The following is a 19,301-nucleotide window of genomic DNA, read 5'->3' as shown; positions in this document are numbered from 1 at the left end:
CGCCGCGTGGGCGGGCAGGGCCGATGCCCAAGGGACCGCGGGCCCCGGGCCATGAAGCCTCCGGGGCCACGTCCCTGTGAGCGACGTGCGGGATCTTGGGAGGGGCGCCAAGCGCCCAAGGGTTTGCTGGGTCACGGCCGCCCTGGGCTGGGAGGTGGTCTCCAAACCCTCCGCCGCCGCCCGATACCCGAGACCTCCGTTCCCGCTGCCTGGGCGGGCGAGGGGGCCCTGCCGGGGCGGGCCGGCCGCCAGGCCGGCGTTAAGGCGCCAGCGCCAGCGAAACTGGGCCTCAAGAGGCCGCCCGCAGCCCCCGCCCCCGTCTACGGCCATACCACCCTGAACGCGCCCGATCTCGTCTGATCTCGGAAGCTAAGCAGGGTCGGGCCTGGTTAGTACTTGGATGGGAGACCGCCTGGGAATACCGGGTGCTGTAGGCTTTTTGCCTGCCGCTCCGCCCGCCTTCTCCTTTACTCGCCCGCGGCGGGGGCCGCCGGCTCCGCCCCCGCCGGGCCCCGCTGCAGGCCCCACCTCCTCAGGCCCCTCCCACCACGGCGCGCGACGGCGGGGGCGCTCCCCGCCGGCCCGGCCGGCCAGGCGGCCAGAAGGCGGCCCTGGAAGGCAGCCGCACCCCAGACGCTCCCGGGGTGGCCGGCCCGGACCCAGACTCCGCCGCCGGCCCAGCTGCCGTCCTTTCGGCCCGCGAGCCCCTCGACCTGCACCTGGCCGCCCCCACCGGCGCCCAGCCCCGGCGCCGCCACCTGTGTGCCTGTGTGTCCCTCCACAGCTCCCTCCGACAAAAGCCCCCCCCCACCCCGCCCCTCTGGCGTGTCACCGCGGCCGGGTGCGGGAGCGGGATCGAGGGCAGGGGCCGCTTGCCCGGGCCTGCCGGCCACCAGGGGCGGGGTCCTGAGCTCGGCGGGGGGTGTGGGGGCAAGGGTGGCCTTGCCGGGGCTGAGGGGCCGTGGCGACTCAATGGTGGCTCCCAGTGGCTTCGGGCCAGCTGCTGTCGGGCAGGAGGGCCGGCCCGGGCTGCGGCCGGGCTGCGCCTAGCGCCGCGTGGGCGGGCAGGGCCGATGCCCAAGGGACCGCGGGCCCCGGGCCCTGAAGCCTCTGGGGCCACGTCCCTGTGAGCGACGTGCGGGATCTTGGGCGGGGCGCCAAGCGCCCAAGGGTTTGCTGGGTCACGGCCGCCCTGGGCTGGGAGGTGGTCGCCAAACCCTCCGCCGCCGCCCGATACCCGAGACCTCCGTTCCCCCTGCCTGGGCGGGCGAGGGGGCCCTGCCGGGGCGGGCCGGCCGCCAGGCTGGCGTTAAGGCGCCAGCGCCAGCGAAACTGGGCCTCAAGAGGCCGCCCGCGGCCCCCGCCCCCGTCTACGGCCATACCACCCTGAACGCGCCCGATCTCGTCTGATCTCGGAAGCTAAGCAGGGTCGGGCCTGGTTAGTACTTGGATGGGAGACCGCCTGGGAATACCGGGTGCTGTAGGCTTTTTGCCTCCCGCTCCGCCCGCCTTCTCCTTTACTCGCCCGCGGCGGGGGGGCCGCCGGCTCCGCCCCCGCCGAGCCCCGCTGCAGGCAGTAGTCAAGGTGGTTTGCCTGCCCCAGCAGGAAGCTTGGGCGATGGCAGAAGCGGGAAGAAACTCTTGAGCACAGGTTCTTGGGATCCACGGAGCAGCGCATGCACATGCGATGGCTGCCTACACAGCTGGCTTGCTTGTCTGTGGGGAAAGGCGAGATGGGTCAGGGCCTGGGTTCCTGAGGGGCTGAGAATCAAGGCAGGGATAGAAGAAAGGGGACAGGCCCACATCCCCTGAACCCACGCCGGCGCCCACTCACCTTTGTGGAAAATACGATTGAAAAGTGCCCGCAAGAATCTCTTCAGATGCCTCCAGAGTTGAGGGAAGAAGGGGAGGGGGGAGGCCGGGAGCAGGGTGAGCCCTGAAATCCAACCCTTGTCCGGTCACACCCCAGCAGCCCTCCCACCTCAGCCCCTTCAAGACCCCAGGGCTCCCCCAACCGCGCTGCACAGATCCTGCCCTGACCATAGTCACCACGTTGATCCCCACGTTGAGCAAGATGAAGCTGACCGGGATCAGAAGAATTGAGTATCCTTGCTCCTGGCATTTCCTGGGGATGGGGCCAGTGAACGGCTCGGCTCGGTAGTAGTTTCGCTCACCCATGGCCGTTGGTCCCAGGACTGCCTGGGCCCTCTGCCCTCCAGTTTTAACTGGGAGCCAGACTGGGTCATAATGGGGCAGGGGGTGAGGTCACAGTGAGGGAGGGGGATGAAAAGGTGGGCCCAGAGTGGCATTCCCTGGTAACCAGGGTCAGGTAAGCTGAGCCTGGACAGTCAAACAGGGCCCGGTGGCCGGCATACATCCCCTCGAGCGGTCATTCATTCGCTCACCGCCCGCTGACTCACTTGTTCAAATGACACATTGCGTCTCTTGGCCCCTCTTGAGACTAGGAAGACCTTGGCCTCAGAGGCCTGCTGAAGGCCTGGCTGGAGTCCAGAGCCTCAGCCTTCTTCATGCCCTTCACTGGGCCTGGAGCTGGACCTGCCCAGATGTGGAACCTCCCAGTTTGGAAGCAACTTCTTGTATGAGGCTCTCTGTGGACAGGGACAGCTGAGACACAGAGGAGGTGCCCAGAGACCAGGGGTTTGGAGTCTGCAGCTGCAGATGTACTTAGTGCATGGTATAGGACCAGGAGGGGCCTGCTGGCAGAACTGTGGCCACTAAACCAAAGGGACCCTCAGGCCAAGAAGGGGACACTGGCTTCTTATTGCAGGAAGCCAAGCGCAGGGACCCAGGCTGGCAGAAGGAGTGGCGCTTCCAAGCCACAGACCACCAATGTTTCCTGGACTCTGGCGCTCTTTATTCCTCTCTCCATGCCCTGCCGCCCCCTGCCCCTGCCCCCATTTGCTGCTGGTACGTTCATTTTCCCAGTCTGGCTCCCGTGCAGAGAGGGCCTGGAGGCCGAGGTGGAAGGTAGCAGCGAGTCGGCCCGCGCTTGGCCCTCCTGCGGTTGCCGCTTCAGCACCAGACTGTCATACACCTGGTAGTTGGCATTGCCTCCCGGGTTCCGGCTGAGTGGCATGAAGGTGGGCGGGGGTGGAGGGTGCTCGGTAGCCTGGACGTCGGGCAGGAGGTGAGAGGGGCGGAGGAGCAGCGCTGAGCTGGGAGCCGGCGCCCGCTGGTGCGAGGCCTCGGCCAGTACCGTGAGGGAGGCGGAGGTGGCCACAGGGCGCCGCAAGGGCAGGATCTCAGCCCATTCGGCCGCCGGGTGCCGCACCTCGTGGGGATCGCGGGAGTAATCCAAGTGTCCCGTGGAGGGATGCAGGCTGCGGTTGCACTCGCTGCGAGCACAGCTGGGGAGGCTACGTCTGTGGGCCGGTGGGGTGTCGCGCTACCAGGCTTCGGGCCCGTAGCCCCGAGGCACCAGAGCGGATGGAGGCTCAGAGCCCTCCACACCCAGACTCCGCCATGGGCCCAGTTGCCGTCCTTTCGGCCCGCGAGCCCCTCGACCTGCACCTGGCCGCCCCCACCGGCGCCCAGCCCCGGTGCCGCCACCTGTGTGCCGGTGTGTCCCTCCACAGCTCCCTGCGACAAAAGCCCCCCCCCACACCGCCCCTCTGGCGTGTCACCGCGGCCGGGTGCGGGAGCGGGATCGAGGGCAGGGGCCGCTTCCCCGGTCCTGCCGGCCACCAGGGGCGGGGTCCTGAGCTCGGCGGGGGGTGTGGGGGCAAGGGTGGCCTTGCCGGGGCTGAGGGGCCGTGGCGACTCAATGGTGGCTCCCAGTGGCTTCGGGCAGCTGCTGTCGGGCAGGAGGGCCGGCCCGGGCTGCGGCCGGGCTGCGCCTAGCGCCGCGTGGGCGGGCAGGGCCGATGCCCAAGGGACCGCGGGCCCCGGGCCATGAAGCCTCCGGGGCCACGTCCCTGTGAGCGACGTGCGGGATCTTGGGAGGGGCGCCAAGCGCCCAAGGGTTTGCTGGGTCACGGCCGCCCTGGGCTGGGAGGTGGTCTCCAAACCCTCCGCCGCCGCCCGATACCCGAGACCTCCGTTCCCGCTGCCTGGGCGGGCGAGGGGGCCCTGCCGGGGCGGGCCGGCCGCCAGGCCGGCGTTAAGGCGCCAGCGCCAGCGAAACTGGGCCTCAAGAGGCCGCCCGCAGCCCCCGCCCCCGTCTACGGCCATACCACCCTGAACGCGCCCGATCTCGTCTGATCTCGGAAGCTAAGCAGGGTCGGGCCTGGTTAGTACTTGGATGGGAGACCGCCTGGGAATACCGGGTGCTGTAGGCTTTTTGCCTGCCGCTCCGCCCGCCTTCTCCTTTACTCGCCCGCGGCGGGGGCCGCCGGCTCCGCCCCCGCCGGGCCCCGCTGCAGGCCCCACCTCCTCAGGCCCCTCCCACCACGGCGCGCGACGGCGGGGGCGCTCCCCGCCGGCCCGGCCGGCCAGGCGGCCAGAAGGCGGCCCTGGAAGGCAGCCGCACCCCAGACGCTCCCGGGGTGGCCGGCCCGGACCCAGACTCCGCCGCCGGCCCAGCTGCCGTCCTTTCGGCCCGCGAGCCCCTCGACCTGCACCTGGCCGCCCCCACCGGCGCCCAGCCCCGGCGCCGCCACCTGTGTGCCTGTGTGTCCCTCCACAGCTCCCTCCGACAAAAGCCCCCCCCCACCCCGCCCCTCTGGCGTGTCACCGCGGCCGGGTGCGGGAGCGGGATCGAGGGCAGGGGCCGCTTGCCCGGGCCTGCCGGCCACCAGGGGCGGGGTCCTGAGCTCGGCGGGGGGTGTGGGGGCAAGGGTGGCCTTGCCGGGGCTGAGGGGCCGTGGCGACTCAATGGTGGCTCCCAGTGGCTTCGGGCCAGCTGCTGTCGGGCAGGAGGGCCGGCCCGGGCTGCGGCCGGGCTGCGCCTAGCGCCGCGTGGGCGGGCAGGGCCGATGCCCAAGGGACCGCGGGCCCCGGGCCCTGAAGCCTCTGGGGCCACGTCCCTGTGAGCGACGTGCGGGATCTTGGGCGGGGCGCCAAGCGCCCAAGGGTTTGCTGGGTCACGGCCGCCCTGGGCTGGGAGGTGGTCGCCAAACCCTCCGCCGCCGCCCGATACCCGAGACCTCCGTTCCCCCTGCCTGGGCGGGCGAGGGGGCCCTGCCGGGGCGGGCCGGCCGCCAGGCTGGCGTTAAGGCGCCAGCGCCAGCGAAACTGGGCCTCAAGAGGCCGCCCGCGGCCCCCGCCCCCGTCTACGGCCATACCACCCTGAACGCGCCCGATCTCGTCTGATCTCGGAAGCTAAGCAGGGTCGGGCCTGGTTAGTACTTGGATGGGAGACCGCCTGGGAATACCGGGTGCTGTAGGCTTTTTGCCTCCCGCTCCGCCCGCCTTCTCCTTTACTCGCCCGCGGCGGGGGGGCCGCCGGCTCCGCCCCCGCCGAGCCCCGCTGCAGGCAGTAGTCAAGGTGGTTTGCCTGCCCCAGCAGGAAGCTTGGGCGATGGCAGAAGCGGGAAGAAACTCTTGAGCACAGGTTCTTGGGATCCACGGAGCAGCGCATGCACATGCGATGGCTGCCTACACAGCTGGCTTGCTTGTCTGTGGGGAAAGGCGAGATGGGTCAGGGCCTGGGTTCCTGAGGGGCTGAGAATCAAGGCAGGGATAGAAGAAAGGGGACAGGCCCACATCCCCTGAACCCACGCCGGCGCCCACTCACCTTTGTGGAAAATACGATTGAAAAGTGCCCGCAAGAATCTCTTCAGATGCCTCCAGAGTTGAGGGAAGAAGGGGAGGGGGGAGGCCGGGAGCAGGGTGAGCCCTGAAATCCAACCCTTGTCCGGTCACACCCCAGCAGCCCTCCCACCTCAGCCCCTTCAAGACCCCAGGGCTCCCCCAACCGCGCTGCACAGATCCTGCCCTGACCATAGTCACCACGTTGATCCCCACGTTGAGCAAGATGAAGCTGACCGGGATCAGAAGAATTGAGTATCCTTGCTCCTGGCATTTCCTGGGGATGGGGCCAGTGAACGGCTCGGCTCGGTAGTAGTTTCGCTCACCCATGGCCGTTGGTCCCAGGACTGCCTGGGCCCTCTGCCCTCCAGTTTTAACTGGGAGCCAGACTGGGTCATAATGGGGCAGGGGGTGAGGTCACAGTGAGGGAGGGGGATGAAAAGGTGGGCCCAGAGTGGCATTCCCTGGTAACCAGGGTCAGGTAAGCTGAGCCTGGACAGTCAAACAGGGCCCGGTGGCCGGCATACATCCCCTCGAGCGGTCATTCATTCGCTCACCGCCCGCTGACTCACTTGTTCAAATGACACATTGCGTCTCTTGGCCCCTCTTGAGACTAGGAAGACCTTGGCCTCAGAGGCCTGCTGAAGGCCTGGCTGGAGTCCAGAGCCTCAGCCTTCTTCATGCCCTTCACTGGGCCTGGAGCTGGACCTGCCCAGATGTGGAACCTCCCAGTTTGGAAGCAACTTCTTGTATGAGGCTCTCTGTGGACAGGGACAGCTGAGACACAGAGGAGGTGCCCAGAGACCAGGGGTTTGGAGTCTGCAGCTGCAGATGTACTTAGTGCATGGTATAGGACCAGGAGGGGCCTGCTGGCAGAACTGTGGCCACTAAACCAAAGGGACCCTCAGGCCAAGAAGGGGACACTGGCTTCTTATTGCAGGAAGCCAAGCGCAGGGACCCAGGCTGGCAGAAGGAGTGGCGCTTCCAAGCCACAGACCACCAATGTTTCCTGGACTCTGGCGCTCTTTATTCCTCTCTCCATGCCCTGCCGCCCCCTGCCCCTGCCCCCATTTGCTGCTGGTACGTTCATTTTCCCAGTCTGGCTCCCGTGCAGAGAGGGCCTGGAGGCCGAGGTGGAAGGTAGCAGCGAGTCGGCCCGCGCTTGGCCCTCCTGCGGTTGCCGCTTCAGCACCAGACTGTCATACACCTGGTAGTTGGCATTGCCTCCCGGGTTCCGGCTGAGTGGCATGAAGGTGGGCGGGGGTGGAGGGTGCTCGGTAGCCTGGACGTCGGGCAGGAGGTGAGAGGGGCGGAGGAGCAGCGCTGAGCTGGGAGCCGGCGCCCGCTGGTGCGAGGCCTCGGCCAGTACCGTGAGGGAGGCGGAGGTGGCCACAGGGCGCCGCAAGGGCAGGATCTCAGCCCATTCGGCCGCCGGGTGCCGCACCTCGTGGGGATCGCGGGAGTAATCCAAGTGTCCCGTGGAGGGATGCAGGCTGCGGTTGCACTCGCTGCGAGCACAGCTGGGGAGGCTACGTCTGTGGGCCGGTGGGGTGTCGCGCTACCAGGCTTCGGGCCCGTAGCCCCGAGGCACCAGAGCGGATGGAGGCTCAGAGCCCTCCACACCCAGACTCCGCCATGGGCCCAGTTGCCGTCCTTTCGGCCCGCGAGCCCCTCGACCTGCACCTGGCCGCCCCCACCGGCGCCCAGCCCCGGTGCCGCCACCTGTGTGCCGGTGTGTCCCTCCACAGCTCCCTGCGACAAAAGCCCCCCCCCACACCGCCCCTCTGGCGTGTCACCGCGGCCGGGTGCGGGAGCGGGATCGAGGGCAGGGGCCGCTTCCCCGGTCCTGCCGGCCACCAGGGGCGGGGTCCTGAGCTCGGCGGGGGGTGTGGGGGCAAGGGTGGCCTTGCCGGGGCTGAGGGGCCGTGGCGACTCAATGGTGGCTCCCAGTGGCTTCGGGCAGCTGCTGTCGGGCAGGAGGGCCGGCCCGGGCTGCGGCCGGGCTGCGCCTAGCGCCGCGTGGGCGGGCAGGGCCGATGCCCAAGGGACCGCGGGCCCCGGGCCATGAAGCCTCCGGGGCCACGTCCCTGTGAGCGACGTGCGGGATCTTGGGAGGGGCGCCAAGCGCCCAAGGGTTTGCTGGGTCACGGCCGCCCTGGGCTGGGAGGTGGTCTCCAAACCCTCCGCCGCCGCCCGATACCCGAGACCTCCGTTCCCGCTGCCTGGGCGGGCGAGGGGGCCCTGCCGGGGCGGGCCGGCCGCCAGGCCGGCGTTAAGGCGCCAGCGCCAGCGAAACTGGGCCTCAAGAGGCCGCCCGCAGCCCCCGCCCCCGTCTACGGCCATACCACCCTGAACGCGCCCGATCTCGTCTGATCTCGGAAGCTAAGCAGGGTCGGGCCTGGTTAGTACTTGGATGGGAGACCGCCTGGGAATACCGGGTGCTGTAGGCTTTTTGCCTGCCGCTCCGCCCGCCTTCTCCTTTACTCGCCCGCGGCGGGGGCCGCCGGCTCCGCCCCCGCCGGGCCCCGCTGCAGGCCCCACCTCCTCAGGCCCCTCCCACCACGGCGCGCGACGGCGGGGGCGCTCCCCGCCGGCCCGGCCGGCCAGGCGGCCAGAAGGCGGCCCTGGAAGGCAGCCGCACCCCAGACGCTCCCGGGGTGGCCGGCCCGGACCCAGACTCCGCCGCCGGCCCAGCTGCCGTCCTTTCGGCCCGCGAGCCCCTCGACCTGCACCTGGCCGCCCCCACCGGCGCCCAGCCCCGGCGCCGCCACCTGTGTGCCTGTGTGTCCCTCCACAGCTCCCTCCGACAAAAGCCCCCCCCCACCCCGCCCCTCTGGCGTGTCACCGCGGCCGGGTGCGGGAGCGGGATCGAGGGCAGGGGCCGCTTGCCCGGGCCTGCCGGCCACCAGGGGCGGGGTCCTGAGCTCGGCGGGGGGTGTGGGGGCAAGGGTGGCCTTGCCGGGGCTGAGGGGCCGTGGCGACTCAATGGTGGCTCCCAGTGGCTTCGGGCCAGCTGCTGTCGGGCAGGAGGGCCGGCCCGGGCTGCGGCCGGGCTGCGCCTAGCGCCGCGTGGGCGGGCAGGGCCGATGCCCAAGGGACCGCGGGCCCCGGGCCCTGAAGCCTCTGGGGCCACGTCCCTGTGAGCGACGTGCGGGATCTTGGGCGGGGCGCCAAGCGCCCAAGGGTTTGCTGGGTCACGGCCGCCCTGGGCTGGGAGGTGGTCGCCAAACCCTCCGCCGCCGCCCGATACCCGAGACCTCCGTTCCCCCTGCCTGGGCGGGCGAGGGGGCCCTGCCGGGGCGGGCCGGCCGCCAGGCTGGCGTTAAGGCGCCAGCGCCAGCGAAACTGCTCCTCAAGAGGCCGCCCGCGGCCCCCGCCCCCGTCTACGGCCATACCACCCTGAACGCGCCCGATCTCGTCTGATCTCGGAAGCTAAGCAGGGTCGGGCCTGGTTAGTACTTGGATGGGAGACCGCCTGGGAATACCGGGTGCTGTAGGCTTTTTGCCTCCCGCTCCGCCCGCCTTCTCCTTTACTCGCCCGCGGCGGGGGGGCCGCCGGCTCCGCCCCCGCCGAGCCCCGCTGCAGGCAGTAGTCAAGGTGGTTTGCCTGCCCGAGCAGGAAGCTTGGGCGATGGCAGAAGCGGGAAGAAACTCTTGAGCACAGGTTCTTGGGATCCACGGAGCAGCGCATGCACATGCGATGGCTGCCTACACAGCTGGCTTGCTTGTCTGTGGGGAAAGGCGAGATGGGTCAGGGCCTGGGTTCCTGAGGGGCTGAGAATCAAGGCAGGGATAGAAGAAAGGGGACAGGCCCACATCCCCTGAACCCACGCCGGCGCCCACTCACCTTTGTGGAAAATACGATTGAAAAGTGCCCGCAAGAATCTCTTCAGATGCCTCCAGAGTTGAGGGAAGAAGGGGAGGGGGGAGGCCGGGAGCAGGGTGAGCCCTGAAATCCAACCCTTGTCCGGTCACACCCCAGCAGCCCTCCCACCTCAGCCCCTTCAAGACCCCAGGGCTCCCCCAACCGCGCTGCACAGATCCTGCCCTGACCATAGTCACCACGTTGATCCCCACGTTGAGCAAGATGAAGCTGACCGGGATCAGAAGAATTGAGTATCCTTGCTCCTGGCATTTCCTGGGGATGGGGCCAGTGAACGGCTCGGCTCGGTAGTAGTTTCGCTCACCCATGGCCGTTGGTCCCAGGACTGCCTGGGCCCTCTGCCCTCCAGTTTTAACTGGGAGCCAGACTGGGTCATAATGGGGCAGGGGGTGAGGTCACAGTGAGGGAGGGGGATGAAAAGGTGGGCCCAGAGTGGCATTCCCTGGTAACCAGGGTCAGGTAAGCTGAGCCTGGACAGTCAAACAGGGCCCGGTGGCCGGCATACATCCCCTCGAGCGGTCATTCATTCGCTCACCGCCCGCTGACTCACTTGTTCAAATGACACATTGCGTCTCTTGGCCCCTCTTGAGACTAGGAAGACCTTGGCCTCAGAGGCCTGCTGAAGGCCTGGCTGGAGTCCAGAGCCTCAGCCTTCTTCATGCCCTTCACTGGGCCTGGAGCTGGACCTGCCCAGATGTGGAACCTCCCAGTTTGGAAGCAACTTCTTGTATGAGGCTCTCTGTGGACAGGGACAGCTGAGACACAGAGGAGGTGCCCAGAGACCAGGGGTTTGGAGTCTGCAGCTGCAGATGTACTTAGTGCATGGTATAGGACCAGGAGGGGCCTGCTGGCAGAACTGTGGCCACTAAACCAAAGGGACCCTCAGGCCAAGAAGGGGACACTGGCTTCTTATTGCAGGAAGCCAAGCGCAGGGACCCAGGCTGGCAGAAGGAGTGGCGCTTCCAAGCCACAGACCACCAATGTTTCCTGGACTCTGGCGCTCTTTATTCCTCTCTCCATGCCCTGCCGCCCCCTGCCCCTGCCCCCATTTGCTGCTGGTACGTTCATTTTCCCAGTCTGGCTCCCGTGCAGAGAGGGCCTGGAGGCCGAGGTGGAAGGTAGCAGCGAGTCGGCCCGCGCTTGGCCCTCCTGCGGTTGCCGCTTCAGCACCAGACTGTCATACACCTGGTAGTTGGCATTGCCTCCCGGGTTCCGGCTGAGTGGCATGAAGGTGGGCGGGGGTGGAGGGTGCTCGGTAGCCTGGACGTCGGGCAGGAGGTGAGAGGGGCGGAGGAGCAGCGCTGAGCTGGGAGCCGGCGCCCGCTGGTGCGAGGCCTCGGCCAGTACCGTGAGGGAGGCGGAGGTGGCCACAGGGCGCCGCAAGGGCAGGATCTCAGCCCATTCGGCCGCCGGGTGCCGCACCTCGTGGGGATCGCGGGAGTAATCCAAGTGTCCCGTGGAGGGATGCAGGCTGCGGTTGCACTCGCTGCGAGCACAGCTGGGGAGGCTACGTCTGTGGGCCGGTGGGGTGTCGCGCTACCAGGCTTCGGGCCCGTAGCCCCGAGGCACCAGAGCGGATGGAGGCTCAGAGCCCTCCACACCCAGACTCCGCCATGGGCCCAGTTGCCGTCCTTTCGGCCCGCGAGCCCCTCGACCTGCACCTGGCCGCCCCCACCGGCGCCCAGCCCCGGTGCCGCCACCTGTGTGCCGGTGTGTCCCTCCACAGCTCCCTGCGACAAAAGCCCCCCCCCACACCGCCCCTCTGGCGTGTCACCGCGGCCGGGTGCGGGAGCGGGATCGAGGGCAGGGGCCGCTTCCCCGGTCCTGCCGGCCACCAGGGGCGGGGTCCTGAGCTCGGCGGGGGGTGTGGGGGCAAGGGTGGCCTTGCCGGGGCTGAGGGGCCGTGGCGACTCAATGGTGGCTCCCAGTGGCTTCGGGCAGCTGCTGTCGGGCAGGAGGGCCGGCCCGGGCTGCGGCCGGGCTGCGCCTAGCGCCGCGTGGGCGGGCAGGGCCGATGCCCAAGGGACCGCGGGCCCCGGGCCATGAAGCCTCCGGGGCCACGTCCCTGTGAGCGACGTGCGGGATCTTGGGAGGGGCGCCAAGCGCCCAAGGGTTTGCTGGGTCACGGCCGCCCTGGGCTGGGAGGTGGTCTCCAAACCCTCCGCCGCCGCCCGATACCCGAGACCTCCGTTCCCGCTGCCTGGGCGGGCGAGGGGGCCCTGCCGGGGCGGGCCGGCCGCCAGGCCGGCGTTAAGGCGCCAGCGCCAGCGAAACTGGGCCTCAAGAGGCCGCCCGCAGCCCCCGCCCCCGTCTACGGCCATACCACCCTGAACGCGCCCGATCTCGTCTGATCTCGGAAGCTAAGCAGGGTCGGGCCTGGTTAGTACTTGGATGGGAGACCGCCTGGGAATACCGGGTGCTGTAGGCTTTTTGCCTGCCGCTCCGCCCGCCTTCTCCTTTACTCGCCCGCGGCGGGGGCCGCCGGCTCCGCCCCCGCCGGGCCCCGCTGCAGGCCCCACCTCCTCAGGCCCCTCCCACCACGGCGCGCGACGGCGGGGGCGCTCCCCGCCGGCCCGGCCGGCCAGGCGGCCAGAAGGCGGCCCTGGAAGGCAGCCGCACCCCAGACGCTCCCGGGGTGGCCGGCCCGGACCCAGACTCCGCCGCCGGCCCAGCTGCCGTCCTTTCGGCCCGCGAGCCCCTCGACCTGCACCTGGCCGCCCCCACCGGCGCCCAGCCCCGGCGCCGCCACCTGTGTGCCTGTGTGTCCCTCCACAGCTCCCTCCGACAAAAGCCCCCCCCCACCCCGCCCCTCTGGCGTGTCACCGCGGCCGGGTGCGGGAGCGGGATCGAGGGCAGGGGCCGCTTGCCCGGGCCTGCCGGCCACCAGGGGCGGGGTCCTGAGCTCGGCGGGGGGTGTGGGGGCAAGGGTGGCCTTGCCGGGGCTGAGGGGCCGTGGCGACTCAATGGTGGCTCCCAGTGGCTTCGGGCCAGCTGCTGTCGGGCAGGAGGGCCGGCCCGGGCTGCGGCCGGGCTGCGCCTAGCGCCGCGTGGGCGGGCAGGGCCGATGCCCAAGGGACCGCGGGCCCCGGGCCCTGAAGCCTCTGGGGCCACGTCCCTGTGAGCGACGTGCGGGATCTTGGGCGGGGCGCCAAGCGCCCAAGGGTTTGCTGGGTCACGGCCGCCCTGGGCTGGGAGGTGGTCGCCAAACCCTCCGCCGCCGCCCGATACCCGAGACCTCCGTTCCCCCTGCCTGGGCGGGCGAGGGGGCCCTGCCGGGGCGGGCCGGCCGCCAGGCTGGCGTTAAGGCGCCAGCGCCAGCGAAACTGCTCCTCAAGAGGCCGCCCGCGGCCCCCGCCCCCGTCTACGGCCATACCACCCTGAACGCGCCCGATCTCGTCTGATCTCGGAAGCTAAGCAGGGTCGGGCCTGGTTAGTACTTGGATGGGAGACCGCCTGGGAATACCGGGTGCTGTAGGCTTTTTGCCTCCCGCTCCGCCCGCCTTCTCCTTTACTCGCCCGCGGCGGGGGGGCCGCCGGCTCCGCCCCCGCCGAGCCCCGCTGCAGGCAGTAGTCAAGGTGGTTTGCCTGCCCGAGCAGGAAGCTTGGGCGATGGCAGAAGCGGGAAGAAACTCTTGAGCACAGGTTCTTGGGATCCACGGAGCAGCGCATGCACATGCGATGGCTGCCTACACAGCTGGCTTGCTTGTCTGTGGGGAAAGGCGAGATGGGTCAGGGCCTGGGTTCCTGAGGGGCTGAGAATCAAGGCAGGGATAGAAGAAAGGGGACAGGCCCACATCCCCTGAACCCACGCCGGCGCCCACTCACCTTTGTGGAAAATACGATTGAAAAGTGCCCGCAAGAATCTCTTCAGATGCCTCCAGAGTTGAGGGAAGAAGGGGAGGGGGGAGGCCGGGAGCAGGGTGAGCCCTGAAATCCAACCCTTGTCCGGTCACACCCCAGCAGCCCTCCCACCTCAGCCCCTTCAAGACCCCAGGGCTCCCCCAACCGCGCTGCACAGATCCTGCCCTGACCATAGTCACCACGTTGATCCCCACGTTGAGCAAGATGAAGCTGACCGGGATCAGAAGAATTGAGTATCCTTGCTCCTGGCATTTCCTGGGGATGGGGCCAGTGAACGGCTCGGCTCGGTAGTAGTTTCGCTCACCCATGGCCGTTGGTCCCAGGACTGCCTGGGCCCTCTGCCCTCCAGTTTTAACTGGGAGCCAGACTGGGTCATAATGGGGCAGGGGGTGAGGTCACAGTGAGGGAGGGGGATGAAAAGGTGGGCCCAGAGTGGCATTCCCTGGTAACCAGGGTCAGGTAAGCTGAGCCTGGACAGTCAAACAGGGCCCGGTGGCCGGCATACATCCCCTCGAGCGGTCATTCATTCGCTCACCGCCCGCTGACTCACTTGTTCAAATGACACATTGCGTCTCTTGGCCCCTCTTGAGACTAGGAAGACCTTGGCCTCAGAGGCCTGCTGAAGGCCTGGCTGGAGTCCAGAGCCTCAGCCTTCTTCATGCCCTTCACTGGGCCTGGAGCTGGACCTGCCCAGATGTGGAACCTCCCAGTTTGGAAGCAACTTCTTGTATGAGGCTCTCTGTGGACAGGGACAGCTGAGACACAGAGGAGGTGCCCAGAGACCAGGGGTTTGGAGTCTGCAGCTGCAGATGTACTTAGTGCATGGTATAGGACCAGGAGGGGCCTGCTGGCAGAACTGTGGCCACTAAACCAAAGGGACCCTCAGGCCAAGAAGGGGACACTGGCTTCTTATTGCAGGAAGCCAAGCGCAGGGACCCAGGCTGGCAGAAGGAGTGGCGCTTCCAAGCCACAGACCACCAATGTTTCCTGGACTCTGGCGCTCTTTATTCCTCTCTCCATGCCCTGCCGCCCCCTGCCCCTGCCCCCATTTGCTGCTGGTACGTTCATTTTCCCAGTCTGGCTCCCGTGCAGAGAGGGCCTGGAGGCCGAGGTGGAAGGTAGCAGCGAGTCGGCCCGCGCTTGGCCCTCCTGCGGTTGCCGCTTCAGCACCAGACTGTCATACACCTGGTAGTTGGCATTGCCTCCCGGGTTCCGGCTGAGTGGCATGAAGGTGGGCGGGGGTGGAGGGTGCTCGGTAGCCTGGACGTCGGGCAGGAGGTGAGAGGGGCGGAGGAGCAGCGCTGAGCTGGGAGCCGGCGCCCGCTGGTGCGAGGCCTCGGCCAGTACCGTGAGGGAGGCGGAGGTGGCCACAGGGCGCCGCAAGGGCAGGATCTCAGCCCATTCGGCCGCCGGGTGCCGCACCTCGTGGGGATCGCGGGAGTAATCCAAGTGTCCCGTGGAGGGATGCAGGCTGCGGTTGCACTCGCTGCGAGCACAGCTGGGGAGGCTACGTCTGTGGGCCGGTGGGGTGTCGCGCTACCAGGCTTCGGGCCCGTAGCCCCGAGGCACCAGAGCGGATGGAGGCTCAGAGCCCTCCACACCCAGACTCCGCCATGGGCCCAGTTGCCGTCCTTTCGGCCCGCGAGCCCCTCGACCTGCACCTGGCCGCCCCCACCGGCGCCCAGCCCCGGTGCCGCCACCTGTGTGCCGGTGTGTCCCTCCACAGCTCCCTGCGACAAAAGCCCCCCCCCACACCGCCCCTCTGGCGTGTCACCGCGGCCGGGTGCGGGAGCGGGATCGAGGGCAGGGGCCGCTTCCCCGGTCCTGCCGGCCACCAGGGGCGGGGTCCTGAGCTCGGCGGGGGGTGTGGGGGCAAGGGTGGCCTTGCTGGGGCTGAGGGGCCGTGGCGACTCAATGGTGGCTCCCAGTGGCTTCGGGCAGCTGCTGTCGGGCAGGAGGGCCGGCCCGGGCTGCGGCCGGGCTGCGCCTAGCGCCGCGTGGGCGGGCAGGGCCGATGCCCAAGGGACCGCGGGCCCCGGGCCATGAAGCCTCCGGGGCCACGTCCCTGTGAGCGACGTGCGGGATCTTGGGAGGGGCGCCAAGCGCCCAAGGGTTTGCTGGGTCACGGCCGCCCTGGGCTGGGAGGTGGTCTCCAAACCCTCCGCCGCCGCCCGATACCCGAGACCTCCGTTCCCGCTGCCTGGGCGGGCGAGGGGGCCCTGCCGGGGCGGGCCGGCCGCCAGGCCGGCGTTAAGGCGCCAGCGCCAGCGAAACTGGGCCTCAAGAGGCCGCCCGCAGCCCCCGCCCCCGTCTACGGCCATACCACCCTGAACGCGCCCGATCTCGTCTGATCTCGGAAGCTAAGCAGGGTCGGGCCTGGTTAGTACTTGGATGGGAGACCGCCTGGGAATACCGGGTGCTGTAGGCTTTTTGCCTGCCGCTCCGCCCGCCTTCTCCTTTACTCGCCCGCGGCGGGGGCCGCCGGCTCCGCCCCCGCCGGGCCCCGCTGCAGGCCCCACCTCCTCAGGCCCCTCCCACCACGGCGCGCGACGGCGGGGGCGCTCCCCGCCGGCCCGGCCGGCCAGGCGGCCAGAAGGCGGCCCTGGAAGGCAGCCGCACCCCAGACGCTCCCGGGGTGGCCGGCCCGGACCCAGACTCCGCCGCCGGCCCAGCTGCCGTCCTTTCGGCCCGCGAGCCCCTCGACCTGCACCTGGCCGCCCCCACCGGCGCCCAGCCCCGGCGCCGCCACCTGTGTGCCTGTGTGTCCCTCCACAGCTCCCTCCGACAAAAGCCCCACCCCGCCCCGCCCCTCTGGCGTGTCACCGCGGCCGGGTGCGGGAGCGGGATCGAGGGCAGGGGCCGCTTGCCCGGGCCTGCCGGCCACCAGGGGCGGGGTCCTGAGCTCGGCGGGGGGTGTGGGGGCAAGGGTGGCCTTGCCGGGGCTGAGGGGCCGTGGCGACTCAATGGTGGCTCCCAGTGGCTTCGGGCAGCTGCTGTCGGGCAGGAGGGCCGGCCCGGGCTGCGGCCGGGCTGCGCCTAGCGCCGCGTGGGCGGGCAGGGCCGATGCCCAAGGGACCGCGGGCCCCGGGCCATGAAGCCTCCGGGGCTACGTCCCTGTGAGCGACGTGCGGGATCTTGGGAGGGGCGCCAAGCGCCCAAGGGTTTGCTGGGTCACGGCCGCCCTGGGCTGGGAGGTGGTCTCCAAACCCTCCGCCGCCGCCCGATACCCGAGACCTCCGTTCCCGCTGCCTGGGCGGGCGAGGGGGCCCTGCCGGGGCGGGCCGGCCGCCAGGCCGGCGTTAAGGCGCCAGCGCCAGCGAAACTGGGCCTCAAGAGGCCGCCCGCAGCCCCCGCCCCCGTCTACGGCCATACCACCCTGAACGCGCCCGATCTCGTCTGATCTCGGAAGCTAAGCAGGGTCGGGCCTGGTTAGTACTTGGATGGGAGACCGCCTGGGAATACCGGGTGCTGTAGGCTTTTTGCCTGCCGCTCCGCCCGCCTTCTCCTTTACTCGCCCGTGGGAGGGGCCGCCGGCTCCGCCCCCGCCGGGCCCCTCTGCAGGCCCCACCTCCTCAGGCCCCTCCCACCACGGCGCGCGACGGCGGGGGCGCTCCCCGCCGGCCCGGCCGGCCAGGCGGCCAGAAGGCGGCCCTGGAAGGCAGCCGCACCCCAGACGCTCCCGGGGTGGCCGGCCCGGACCCAGACTCCGCCGCCGGCCCAGCTGCCGTCCTTTCGGCCCGCGAGCCCCTCGACCTGCACCTGGCCGCCCCCACCGGCGCCCAGCCCCGGCGCCGCCACCTGTGTGCCTGTGTGTCCCTCCACAGCTCCCTCCGACAAAAGCCCCCCCCCACCCCGCCCCTCTGGCGTGTCACCGCGGCCGGGTGCGGGAGCGGGATCGAGGTCAGGGGCCGCTTGCCCGGGCCTGCCGGCCACCAGGGGCGGGGTCCTGAGCTCGGCGGGGGGTGTGGGGGCAAGGGTGGCCTTGCCGGGGCTGAGGGGCCGTGGCGACTCAATGGTGGCTCCCAGTGGCTTCGGGCCAGCTGCTGTCGGGCAGGAGGGCCGGCCCGGGCTGCGGCCGGGCTGCGCCTAGCGCCGCGTGGGCGGGCAGGGCCGATGCCCAAGGGACCGCGGGCCCCGGGCCCTGAAGCCTCTGGGGCCACGTCCCTGTGAGCGACGTGCGGGATCTTGGGCGGGGCGCCAAGCGCCCAAGGGTTTGCTGGGTCACGGCCGCCCTGGGCTGGGAGGTGGTCGCCAAACCCTCCGCCGCCGCCCGATACCCGAGACCTCCGTTCCCCCTGCCTGGGCGGGCGAGGGGGCCCTGCCGGGGCGGGCCGGCCGCCAGGCTGGCGTTAAGGCGCCAGCGCCAGCGAAACTGCTCCTCAAGAGGCCGCCCGCGGCCCCCGCCCCCGTCTACGGCCATACCACCCTGAACGCGCCCGATCTCGTCTGATCTCGGAAGCTAAGCAGGGTCGGGCCTGGTTAGTACTTGGATGGGAGACCGCCTGGGAATACCGGGTGCTGTAGGCTTTTTGCCTGCCGCTCCGCCCGCCTTCTCCTTTACTCGCCCGCGGCGGGGGGGCCGCCGGCTCCGCCCCCGCCGAGCCCCGCTGCAGGCAGTAGTCAAGGTGGTTTGCCTGCCCCAGCAGGAAGCTTGGGCGATGGCAGAAGCGGGAAGAAACTCTTGAGCACAGGTTCTTGGGATCCACGGAGCAGCGCATGCACATGCGATGGCTGCCTACACAGCTGGCTTGCTTGTCTGTGGGGAAAGGCGAGATGGGTCAGGGCCTGGGTTCCTGAGGGGCTGAGAATCAAGGCAGGGATAGAAGAAAGGGGACAGGCCCACATCCCCTGAACCCACGCCGGCGCCCACTCACCTTTGTGGAAAATACGATTGAAAAGTGCCCGCAAGAATCTCTTCAGATGCCTCCAGAGTTGAGGGAAGAAGGGGAGGGGGGAGGCCGGGAGCAGGGTGAGCCCTGAAATCCAACCCTTGTCCGGTCACACCCCAGCAGCCCTCCCACCTCAGCCCCTTCAAGACCCCAGGGCTCCCCCAACCGCGCTGCACAGATCCTGCCCTGACCATAGTCACCACGTTGATCCCCACGTTGAGCAAGATGAAGCTGACCGGGATCAGAAGAATTGAGTATCCTTGCTCCTGGCATTTCCTGGGGATGGGGCCAGTGAACGGCTCGGCTCGGTAGTAGTTTCGCTCACCCATGGCCGTTGGTCCCAGGACTGCCTGGGCCCTCTGCCCTCCAGTTTTAACTGGGAGCCAGACTGGGTCATAATGGGGCAGGGGGTGAGGTCACAGTGAGGGAGGGGGATGAAAAGGTGGGCCCAGAGTGGCATTCCCTGGTAACCAGGGTCAGGTAAGCTGAGCCTGGACAGTCAAACAGGGCCCGGTGGCCGGCATACATCCCCTCGAGCGGTCATTCATTCGCTCACCGCCCGCTGACTCACTTGTTCAAATGACACATTGCGTCTCTTGGCCCCTCTTGAGACTAGGAAGACCTTGGCCTCAGAGGCCTGCTGAAGGCCTGGCTGGAGTCCAGAGCCTCAGCCTTCTTCATGCCCTTCACTGGGCCTGGAGCTGGACCTGCCCAGATGTGGAACCTCCCAGTTTGGAAGCAACTTCTTGTATGAGGCTCTCTGTGGACAGGGACAGCTGAGACACAGAGGAGGTGCCCAGAGACCAGGGGTTTGGAGTCTGCAGCTGCAGATGTACTTAGTGCATGGTATAGGACCAGGAGGGGCCTGCTGGCAGAACTGTGGCCACTAAACCAAAGGGACCCTCAGGCCAAGAAGGGGACACTGGCTTCTTATTGCAGGAAGCCAAGCGCAGGGACCC

At 69.4% G+C, this 19,301-nt stretch overlaps 11 non-coding genes across 11 annotated transcripts; all 11 read left to right on the top strand.

The window, feature by feature from the left end:
* The first annotated feature begins 318 nt into the window (after positions 1-318).
* Positions 319-437, top strand: LOC132415505 (5S ribosomal RNA). The gene has a single exon (XR_009517237.1). It is a non-coding gene; the product is annotated as a 5S ribosomal RNA (ribosomal RNA).
* A 931-nt stretch (positions 438-1,368) lies between these two features.
* LOC132415504 (5S ribosomal RNA) lies at positions 1,369-1,487 on the top strand. Its single transcript, XR_009517236.1, has one exon. It is a non-coding gene; the product is annotated as a 5S ribosomal RNA (ribosomal RNA).
* Positions 1,488-4,179: 2,692 nt separating this feature from the next.
* Positions 4,180-4,298, top strand: LOC132415503 (5S ribosomal RNA). The gene has a single exon (XR_009517235.1). It is a non-coding gene; the product is annotated as a 5S ribosomal RNA (ribosomal RNA).
* A 931-nt stretch (positions 4,299-5,229) lies between these two features.
* LOC132415501 (5S ribosomal RNA) lies at positions 5,230-5,348 on the top strand. Its single transcript, XR_009517234.1, has one exon. It is a non-coding gene; the product is annotated as a 5S ribosomal RNA (ribosomal RNA).
* A 2,692-nt stretch (positions 5,349-8,040) lies between these two features.
* On the top strand, positions 8,041-8,159 carry LOC132415500 (5S ribosomal RNA). Its single transcript, XR_009517233.1, has one exon. It is a non-coding gene; the product is annotated as a 5S ribosomal RNA (ribosomal RNA).
* Positions 8,160-9,090: 931 nt separating this feature from the next.
* Positions 9,091-9,209, top strand: LOC132415499 (5S ribosomal RNA). Its single transcript, XR_009517232.1, has one exon. It is a non-coding gene; the product is annotated as a 5S ribosomal RNA (ribosomal RNA).
* Positions 9,210-11,901: 2,692 nt separating this feature from the next.
* On the top strand, positions 11,902-12,020 carry LOC132415498 (5S ribosomal RNA). The gene has a single exon (XR_009517231.1). It is a non-coding gene; the product is annotated as a 5S ribosomal RNA (ribosomal RNA).
* Positions 12,021-12,951: 931 nt separating this feature from the next.
* Positions 12,952-13,070, top strand: LOC132415497 (5S ribosomal RNA). The gene has a single exon (XR_009517230.1). It is a non-coding gene; the product is annotated as a 5S ribosomal RNA (ribosomal RNA).
* Positions 13,071-15,762: 2,692 nt separating this feature from the next.
* On the top strand, positions 15,763-15,881 carry LOC132415495 (5S ribosomal RNA). The gene has a single exon (XR_009517228.1). It is a non-coding gene; the product is annotated as a 5S ribosomal RNA (ribosomal RNA).
* Positions 15,882-16,811: 930 nt separating this feature from the next.
* LOC132415494 (5S ribosomal RNA) lies at positions 16,812-16,930 on the top strand. The gene has a single exon (XR_009517227.1). It is a non-coding gene; the product is annotated as a 5S ribosomal RNA (ribosomal RNA).
* A 931-nt stretch (positions 16,931-17,861) lies between these two features.
* On the top strand, positions 17,862-17,980 carry LOC132415493 (5S ribosomal RNA). The gene has a single exon (XR_009517226.1). It is a non-coding gene; the product is annotated as a 5S ribosomal RNA (ribosomal RNA).
* Positions 17,981-19,301: the final 1,321 nt, after the last annotated feature.

This window comes from Delphinus delphis, chromosome 19 (assembly GCF_949987515.2).
Source record: "Delphinus delphis chromosome 19, mDelDel1.2, whole genome shotgun sequence".
Lineage (NCBI taxonomy): Eukaryota > Metazoa > Chordata > Mammalia > Artiodactyla > Delphinidae > Delphinus > Delphinus delphis.
The sequence above is the reverse complement of the archived record's forward strand: the minus strand, read 5'-3'. Positions and strand labels throughout refer to the sequence as shown.